This window comes from Ptychodera flava, assembly GCF_041260155.1.
Source record: "Ptychodera flava strain L36383 chromosome 3 unlocalized genomic scaffold, AS_Pfla_20210202 Scaffold_25__1_contigs__length_14229661_pilon, whole genome shotgun sequence".
Taxonomy (NCBI): domain Eukaryota; kingdom Metazoa; phylum Hemichordata; class Enteropneusta; family Ptychoderidae; genus Ptychodera; species Ptychodera flava.
The window spans coordinates 3,223,332-3,233,436 of NW_027248279.1; the positions used below are offsets into that span (position 1 = coordinate 3,223,332).

General features: G+C 36.1%; 1 long non-coding RNA gene across 1 annotated transcript; it reads right to left on the minus strand.

Annotated features, from left to right (window-relative positions):
• Nucleotides 1-4,468: 4,468 nt before the first annotated feature.
• On the minus strand, nt 4,469-9,094 carry LOC139125280 (uncharacterized). The gene is made up of 2 exons (XR_011550182.1): nt 8,939-9,094; nt 4,469-4,662 (listed from the first exon to the last, which is right to left on the minus strand). It is a non-coding gene; the product is annotated as an uncharacterized lncRNA (long non-coding RNA).
• Nucleotides 9,095-10,105: the final 1,011 nt, after the last annotated feature.

Consider the following 10,105-nt stretch of genomic DNA (forward strand, 5'->3'; position numbering starts at 1 on the left):
CACTGGAGACCTACTATACTATTTTCAAATTGAAAGACAGAGTTTTACATCATACTACAAGTGACCTTGCAGTCAGTGTACAGTGTATAGAGCCCTACACAGAAGTGTCAGAGAAAAATGAAAACCTAATCATGTAAGAACACATCTGATACAGAATAAAATGTAATCATGTTGATTGATATGAAGGGGCTTAATCATTACAAACAGATACATGTATATGTAGCATCACGCTTAAATAAAAAAATACTACGGTAACTTATGAATGTGGATTGTAAAAAGTTATAATAATTTTGGAAGGAAATTTAATGAACAAGTCTTTGAACACATACCCCTCTTGTTAAACTGGTATACACTTCAAAGGGTTTTAAAAGATGAGGAATATGTACAGTTGTGAATGACAACAAAATGGAGTGCAGAGTGCCCTGTGTGGAGTTTCCATAAACAATTAAACTTTCAATTCTGTTTATTAGTCCTACATGTATGGAAATACATGTTGTGTGCTAAAAAAAATATGTGACTTTGTAGCTGCCACAGAAACCTATGAAGTCACTGAGGTGAAAAAGAATGTGATTGTTAGAGTTTCATTGTTGTCCAAATTGTTGCTTCAGTACTACTAATGTTGAATTAAGGTCAGCACAGATAGATAATCATATTTTTGACCCCTAACTGTATTGAGAAAGTGTTAGATTAAATTATTCTTCAAGCATTTAACGCTTAAATTGCTGTCAACAAGAGAGAACACATTGTCTACAAGAGAGAACACATTGTCTCCAATCTACTGTCACAATATCCTTGCCATGTTACAACAATTAAAAACATCAAACTACACTTGGCTCCTTCAGTTCTAGCCTGAGAAAAACAATAGCCATCTAACGAAGCAAATACTGCAAATGATCAGTTGAAATATTGTGACTGCTTAAGGATTGATGTAAAAAAGTGTTATGTTAACCCTTTTCCTGCCAGACAGTATCACTTCCCCATCAGCCAAGTCAGTAAAAAGCGGTACTGAGCCAAAACGTGACGTATTTTCACCCACTTGGCTTGGTATGTTAAAGCATCTTTGGTAAAAAAAATGAAGTTTATAGAATTTGTTTTCAACAGCCTTCAAATGTACAGTATTATGTTAAAATACACCATATGGAATATGTTGTGTTTCATTATTTTAACCATCTTGACCTGGTGGTGAAATATGGACTTGGCAGGAAAAGGGTTAATGTAATATCAATTTTCAGAATTGAATAATTTCTGCATGTTTATCATGGCACATTTGCAACATGTTGAAGATTCAAAGCAATGGCCTTTTCTATTTAAATTTCATTTTTTAGCTACTATAGACTATAGTCTATAGAAGCTATTGGGATGGGTATCCGTCCGGCGTCCGTCGTCAGTCTGTATGTATGTATGTATGTATGTATGTATGTATGTATGTATGTATGTATGTCCGTTTGTGAGGCGTCCGTCCACTCAAATATCTTGAGAACCGCAGTACTTACTGATTTGATATTTGTTGTGTAGTTGAAAAATATGATTTTGAGAAACTATTTTTTGTAATTTTTTGATATTGTTGAAAATAGGCAAATTAATGCCAAAAAAGGTGTTTTTGGTAAAAAATCTTCTTCTTCATAACCGCTGGTCAGACAGCTTTGTTATTTGGTATACAGGTCCCTAGGGATAACCCAACTTAGATTTGTTCAAATTGTGATGAAATATGCAAATGTGTATTTTTAAGGAATTTTTTTGTCATTTTTGGTCAAAGTTTGACTTACATTGTATGTAATTCTTGTACTGTATAAACCCTATCAATTCACCCAGAAAAAAATAATTAATATGATTTTAAATAATTGAATTGATTAGGAAATCATCAAAGCCAAAATAATTTTAGTGTGGAATTATCAGAAAGTTCAACTTTTTTTGACAGTTCATAGTGAATTGAGGATTAAAACATGTAAAGGCAACTTTCCTGAATCCCAACTTTGATATATTCTGAACAACCATTTATGTTATCTAAAAGAAATTGCTCATAATAGTTTGTCATGATAGGGTGGTCAAATAAATAGAGATAGAGAAAGTTCTAATTTCCATTTATGGTTGACTTGGTAAGGATAAAATAAGATTACTTTTTGAGGAAAAAAATAGAGTGGTCAATTAAAAGAGTGGTCAAAGTGATAGTGTTTTTATGGTAAAGCTGGGCTGTAAGTGTAAGATTCCTCATGTGCTATTTATAGCAATTATGCAATCTGTGTAAACAGTGCATTGAAAGTGTAACATGATTCCTTATAATGCTTTTGATGACCTTGAACTTCTTAAGTTTCAAACATTTGTCTCTTCAGTGTGCTTTCTCTGAGTACGTACAGTCTCAACTTATTCAACAGAACTTACTTACAATGTTAATTTGAAAGTTAAAATGTGCTTGGTTAAGGTGAAGTACGACGAATTACGTCAAAATTAAGTTGTGGTGTCATTTTCTTGAAACTTTGCACAAATATTCTTGGAAGTTGTGCAAGAGCAAAAATAAAATAAAAAATGGGGGTCACCACGCTCGTTTCCATGGAAACGGACGTTAAAATGGCGTCGTTAGAAATAAATAAAAATGATATAATTCACTAAAACTAAAGAAAGCAATTATAAAACGCTTAGCAAATGAGTTAATTTTAATAAATACAAAGACTTAAGATCAATATCTATCGAATGTATAGTTTTCATGATGTTTGTGAAGAAATTTTTAACATAAGTATCGATTACAAAATGACGATATCGAAATTATATCACTACATAATTTCGAACTTTCTTCCTGTCGCTTTGAATGGTGTCATTTTGACCAAACTTGGCGAATAAACTCCTGACATAATACCATTTAGTTTACACTTTTAATAAAAGGGTGTCACCACGCTACTTTTTACAATATCTCCAGGTGAATGGGTAATATGCGCCATGTAAATGGGAGAGAAATGTTAATTTTTCGCTCATATTGAATAAAAACCAGCTTCCTAGGGGGTCAAAATATGACAAGGTTATAGGTCACATGTATTTCTAGGAGACTGGGTCAAAAAATTAGGTAAAAGCGCAATTTCAACAATGACAGGTAATGTTAAATACATGCGCTACAAAGTTACCCATTTGCGACAGGCTGGAGTTAAATCTGCGCAGAAACGTTCTAAAGCGTGTGCGCGTCCGAATTCGTCGCCCTTTACCTTAATAGGATGAAAATACTGATATTAGAAGATAATCAGCTCAAGATTCTTTATAACCTGACAGATATGCTGTTTTTTTATGACATAAATCTTGATTTAAGCAAGTCTTGTTTACTTTAATTAGAAAGTAATTAACTCTCGTTTATTTGCTATTATAGACTAATAATAGTCTGATGAAATATGCAAATCTGTATTTTTACAGAATTTTTTTCCATTTTTGGTCAGGCCATTCTGAAATGAGCTATCAAAGATATCCACCTTCTTCATCAATACATGTGTCACAAAAGCTTATTCTCTACATAATACAGCAGAGCTCTGTCAACTGTTGAGTCGCTTGTTTTTTCAAAACCGCTGGCTTAAATTTTCCTTTTTCGCTAAAAGCTCAACCCGATGAAATACTAACTCGGTTATATGATATTTGGTTTACATGTCCCTAGGATGACCTTAGTGAGATAATTTCATACAGTCAGGAAATACTTAATTTGTTATCCATGTCTATAGTAGCTTCAGGGACTTTGGCCCTATGTTTTCATAAAAGTATATCAATGCTCTCTTTTGACAGTAAGCATACATGTATCAAAGTAAACATGATTTCATCTTTTGTTTTGGTTTACAGAGTTGAAATAAAAAATATTCAATCATATGTGAGTTGTACATGTACACATACATGTACACTGTACATGTATGGGTCCTATCTCAGCCACCAGTAATTAATCAGATTGTGAACAAAATATTGCACATTAGTACTCTGCCATATAACAGTGTATAGAATTAAATGAAATCAGTTTCTAAATGTGTAACAACAGATCTTGACAAGCTAAAAACCCACAAAAACTAGACTGAATTGAAAAGTCTGAAACTGTACGTAATTAGCATTGCCAAACAAATTCCTGTATAACTGCTACATTCTTTTATAATTATGCAAAATACACATCACATAAAAAAGCTACATGTATTTAACTACATGTATACAAGTATGAGTTAAAGACACCCTAGAGTCCTTGTTTCAATATTAAAAGCAACTGAACCAGTATTTTGTCAGGGGAATTTCTCGTATCTTTGAACATGACTTCAATCTTACTGTACATGTATCAAAAGATGTCAATTTGAATTTTGTTCGCTACATGTATCCATTCTAAAACCAAATTGGAGGAAGGAAAAGGAAAACTCTGTGACAATGTTCTTAAATCAACGAAGTTGAAAGCTTCAAACATTTTTGAGTATTTGTAGAATCTACCTAAACTATAGTCCCTTGATTTTCTTTGACATATGATGTAGCTTTTCCATCAAGGGTTTGACTACTTACTCCTCAATATGGTCTTGAAGTCTTGGCAAGTATTCTGGGTCCCATCCGTTTTGTTTCCGTCATCAATCTGCTCTATCAACTCTACACACAATGAAGTACTGTTCATGTGCCCATGTAATTCTTCAGCCTCTATTGTGTTGTTGGTGTCCTTCTCATGGCAATCATCTACAATCAAAGATAATAAAACACACATATTAGTTGAGCCATACAAACCAAACAGCATACAAAATATGTATTGACATGTAATTGAAAGAAAAAACAAAAATATTTAAATTCACTATGTACCATGTGTATAATTACTCTCATTTTCAGTACTGTACACCAGAACATCGTCAGCTCAATTCTGGCTGTCTTCACATTTATGACCATTTCATAGATTTATATCATGACCCCTATGTGACTATGCTTCTATTATTTTGTTTTTGGTGAGGGGTCCAAGGGAAAGTAGATCCAGCATGCAGTTTAGTGAAGGTGTAATAAGCTGTTTGTCTCAAAGCAACTGACACTGGCATTTCAGTACAGTATTATAGCTGGCTGTCACATGTACCTGTACAGTGTAGTTTTCACTTACTCTTTCATTTAAAACTCCAGAATTACCTTCGCAATTAAAATACCAGAGTATGAAATACCTACTTATTGCATGTGTTCAGCATCAAATGTATGTTTGACTGGTACACAACTGTACATGTACTATTTAAGTCTATTTATATTTGTCAGTTCACACTTAATTCATTTCTCTCTAATCATTTACATATAATTAATGGAGAGCTCTTTTGTTAGTGTTAAATGAATTTACAAAACATAAAATTTGTATATTGTGAAAGATAACGTGGTACTTTTGGTGAAAAAACAGGCAATTATTCAGAGTGCAATAAGTTCAACAAACGTGTGGTAGGGAACATGTAAGAGTAGTGTTAGTTATCAAATGCTTCATTGCACCATGATTGGATTTGTTTAAATGGCAAAGTTCTTGTCAGTTTTCTCAGGAAATTGCAAACTGTACACTACTTTTACATTGACAGTTTGCATCAACATGGCCTAATTAAATTTGAGGTTTAAAAGATACAAATTTTGTGCATGTCTCTGAAAAACCACTGAACTTAGTAAACTTATATGTAAGTTGTAACTCATAGGTTTTCCTAACACAAGGCTAGACGACCTTCAATGCTGGCAAAATTCTGGTGCCACAATGAATGACTCTGACTCTGTGAGCTGGAAAATTTCAGTGAAATCCTAATATATTTTTTTATTTAAATACCGTATTCCTCCGATTCTAAGACCCCGCCCGTTTATAAGACCCCCCAGGATTATTTTATCAATTCGTAATTAGCTGTTAGTTCGTTTATAAGACCCCCAGGGGTATACCCGAATTTTGACTGGAACAATAGAGCCATTGTCATGTAATGAGACCAGAATATCCACAACACCTACGCTGCTTATCAAAGTCACAAACAAGTGTCAAAGTGAAGTATCAAACCTCACACACACACGCACACTATTGTTGGGGTTTGGAACATGTCAATCGGGAACAGTTCTATAATTTCCTGGCGATAAACTACACTTGGATTTCACTACCTAAATGAACAATATAAAAGAGTTGGATTTTTTAGCGTCTCGATCTAGTACAATATCGTCTTTTCGTTACTGTAATTTTGCTACCATCAAAATAAGCAGATTTTTCAACATCTGATTATGTACGAATCGAACATTTCGATGCAATTTGGCTACCATGAAATGAACATTTAGGATCGTCGGGTTTTCGGACTTGTCGATCAAGTACGATTCGCTCATTTCATCACGATCAAACAAACACAATTTACACTCATACAAACACAAAAAAGTTTGGGTATCAGTAGTTCTCTTTTTGGAGACTGTTGTGGCCCTTAAAAGGACAGTTTCATTTTTTTTTTGGTCAGCGGCATGATTTGGTCTGTTTTAGTGAATATGTACGGTGAAAACAGTACATCGGACTGATTGCTTTAGCAGAGGTACAGCCGCATTATTTGCCAAAACACCGACGTGACATTTCTCTGCCATGCCAACTCTTGAGAATGGATGAATGCTTTCTTCTTTGCCTTCAAGTAGTATTTTTGTTGACTGACACGTCACGATCGATGATATTCTAAGTAATCGTGCCCGGTATGAGTGCTGCATCTCGCTTCAAACTTTCAACTTTGCAACCATCTTGAACAACGGCTACAGCATTTCGATCGTGTATGTTGTCTGCATCTCGGCGAAGTTCATACGGCAAACCAAGTTCTAGCTGATTGCGACGGTAGTTAGGCATGCCGACAGCGAGAATGTTTTTAATAATTGCTTTTTTTCTTGCCCATGACGATCGTGCACTGTCTTATGACTTTTCAGAAAATAAAGTCTACGATAAATCGACGCATTTTTATAGGATCTTGTGACGATGTCGGGAAATCCTTTTGTTGCCGTTATCAATAGAAAATTTGGAACGTGAGAATGACACGAGCTTTGAACTTGCTTCGCTCACCTTTTACACTTTTATTTTCATACTACTGAGGCAAAAGACTACGGCACATGAAAAGTTGTTCTTTAAATGGTGTGCTTTCAAAGACAGTTTCAACAGTTTTCTATCAGGTAAGGTATCTTTTGTGATCATTGTGAATAGCTGCATGTTTTCTCTTAAGTTCAAATTTACCATTAAAAAAGATTTTTTCAACAGATTTCTATCACGTAAGTTTTCTTTTGTGATCATTGTGAAGCGCTGCAAGTTTTCTCTTGCGTTCAACTTTACCGTATAAGCAACCAGTGAAAATAGAAATATCATTGGCATCGTAAAATCTTTCAAAAAGACTAATTACGACGATATCGACTTCGACTGGTTTGACTTAGATGAAGAGGGCAATTATTGTGTTGACAAACGAAACGCGATATCCAAAGTTTCTTCCGCGCATGAACTGAAAATTCTTTGAATTTCTTCCGTTTATGTTTCATCAATTTTGTAGTTTTTCTCATATAATGAAGGTATTTATTGTTTGAACGGCATTTGTTTGTGTCCTTTCCTGAACTAGTCCCAGCAATGAGTAGAACGATAGTGTAACAGATTTTCAAGATTATGCACGCTTTCGAAGTCTTGCGAGGAAAAAATACCCAACTTCATAAGCTTAAACGGCCCTATACACTTACAGTTAGAACAAAAACGTGCATTCCGAACAGTTGATCATAGATGACTGAATTCCACATCAGGAGACATTTCGGTCATCGATACAAGTAATAAAAAACTTCAGGGTGTATTGCCAAAAAATCAACACATCAAATATAAAGCAGATTGGCGCAGCAATCTTTCGTCTCGGCCAGCCGATGCCTCAACACTTTACCTGTTCGAGCCTGCCTGTTCGTAAGATCACATTTCGTTTCGAGATACGGTTAGACTTTTTGAAACTAGGAGCAAAATAATAAACTCACGACGTGTAATTGATTGTTTATTTTAAGGAGTACAGTAAATGAAAATCGTACATAGAAAACATCGGACGGACACCATCCCACTGAACAGAATTTTCCCTTGACCTCATGCACTGACACCTTTGACCTATTGCGTAAATTGACCAATCACAGCCAGCGGAACTTCAGGGACTTTCCCTTCACTCATTGTCTGACCTTTGTGGCCATGCTATGGGGAGCTAGCTGCTGCTGAGGAACGTACTTGTTGTACAAAGTTTCGTGGTGATTATCTATTCACAAATACAAAGATTTATTGCTATCGTATTGTTTAGTAAAAGAAGGTATGGCAAATACGTTATATTTCAAGACTTGTGGATCTCCATTAATTTATACTTGTACAGATTCGACTGCCAGTATCTACGCAGCATGGCCATGAGTCGATATCACAAAGATGAGTTGTCTGTAGCGTGAATCAAAAAATCATTGGCATAAAATTTACATAACATTGCATAAATTAGCATAAATTAACTTCGACGTTCGATTTCGCGGTGACATCCGTTTATTAGACCCCCCATATCTTTTTCGTCATCTTTGGTTCTGAAAAGGGGGTCTTAGAATCGGAGGAATACGGTACAAGATATTGGCAATGGGAGAAGTGGGCCTGAGAAACGCACATTCATGTACTGTAGAAGCAGAGGTGCAATGTTAAAAGAAAATCTGCCTTGGTAATTTGCAATATTATACCATGTATATGTCTGTATAATTGCACCATGGAGTATAAAAGACCTGGACGGCGATGCTGAATGTGATGGAAATGGAAATGTTTACAGAGAATGTCTGTTGATCAAATGGACATGCCTAAGATTTACAAAGTGTCCCTTGGCATAATACATTTCAAAGTAACAACCCCCCCCTCGCCCAAGGACTCCTCCCTTGCTATTTGAAGATTGAGCTTTACTGGTCAATGTTTGTTTGATTTGAACCACGGAACTATAAAAAGGGTGTTTGGATAAAGATTACAAACTTGACATACCTTTGTATAGGCATGGAAGAGTGTGTGAATGAGATACCTCCACTACACTACATTCCTGGCCGGCCGCAACAGTGAACCGAAGTGGTCAAATTCCTGAGATGAACAAGTATGTCGGTTATACATACACGCTGTTTAAAGTCACGATTCGACTGTGGTCAAAAAACACATGTTGTGTAAGGTGCTTGAGTCTAAAGCCGGCTGTTTTTTCTGCAACTGCACGCCATTATCCATGACCTGGATAAGCAGGTCTGAGCGACGATCCACTGCATTGTTACATCACGCACAGTTCACTGCATAAGCTGTCGCCTTGAAGACTGGTCGAATAAATGTTGAATTGTGCGAATCTTTGACGATGGTATGATACGTAGCATGGTCCCTCCACAAAATCGTGCACTTAGCCACTGTACATGACCACGGTCCCTCCACAAAAACCGTGACATGACTTATGCGTTCCGCCGGTTTCTGTCTGTGTGTCGAGATTCGGTTCATATTTACCTTTCACCCTAGTGAAGGTCAAGGGTCGGGTAGTCCATTGTAAAAAGAGAAGGGCAGTAGGAAACAGAGCTTGTACTGCCTGTTAAGCGTTAGGTGTGCTTTTCTCTCTTGAGTATAACTCTATTGTATATCACTTACAATCACTACTGTGTTTTCGTCCTGTGATATAGTTTCAGCTTTAAGATTGCAATAATTTTTTTCTGGCGGCACGGCACAAGGAACTGACCCCTACCTATTTTAATAGTATATACAGTTGCGTCACAACACACCCAGCTTACATACCAAAGCATGCACAGCTGCACTCGAAGACAAAGAAAAAGCGGCTGTGAAGATTATTTTGACCGTGAGAGTAGAAGCGAGATGTCTCAACCATGCCGAAATGCGATGTTTGACTTAGTTTTGCTACCTCCATCGTTTGACTCGGGTCACCGATCGTTACTGCACCGGCACACGCAGGTACTTTTTCCCTTCAATGGAGGTAATCCCCGCAGGTAATCCCAGCGCGTTGGACGATCTGCCTCAAATCAATATGAACGTTGTACTTCTCGCGGCTAATAACAGCAGCAGCTTTACCCGACAAGCTGTAAACAAAACATCGGATGAAACAGCAAGCTGTAATTTTGTAATTTGTAATTTGTAATTTTATTACTTCAAGTCAATGCATCCATAAAT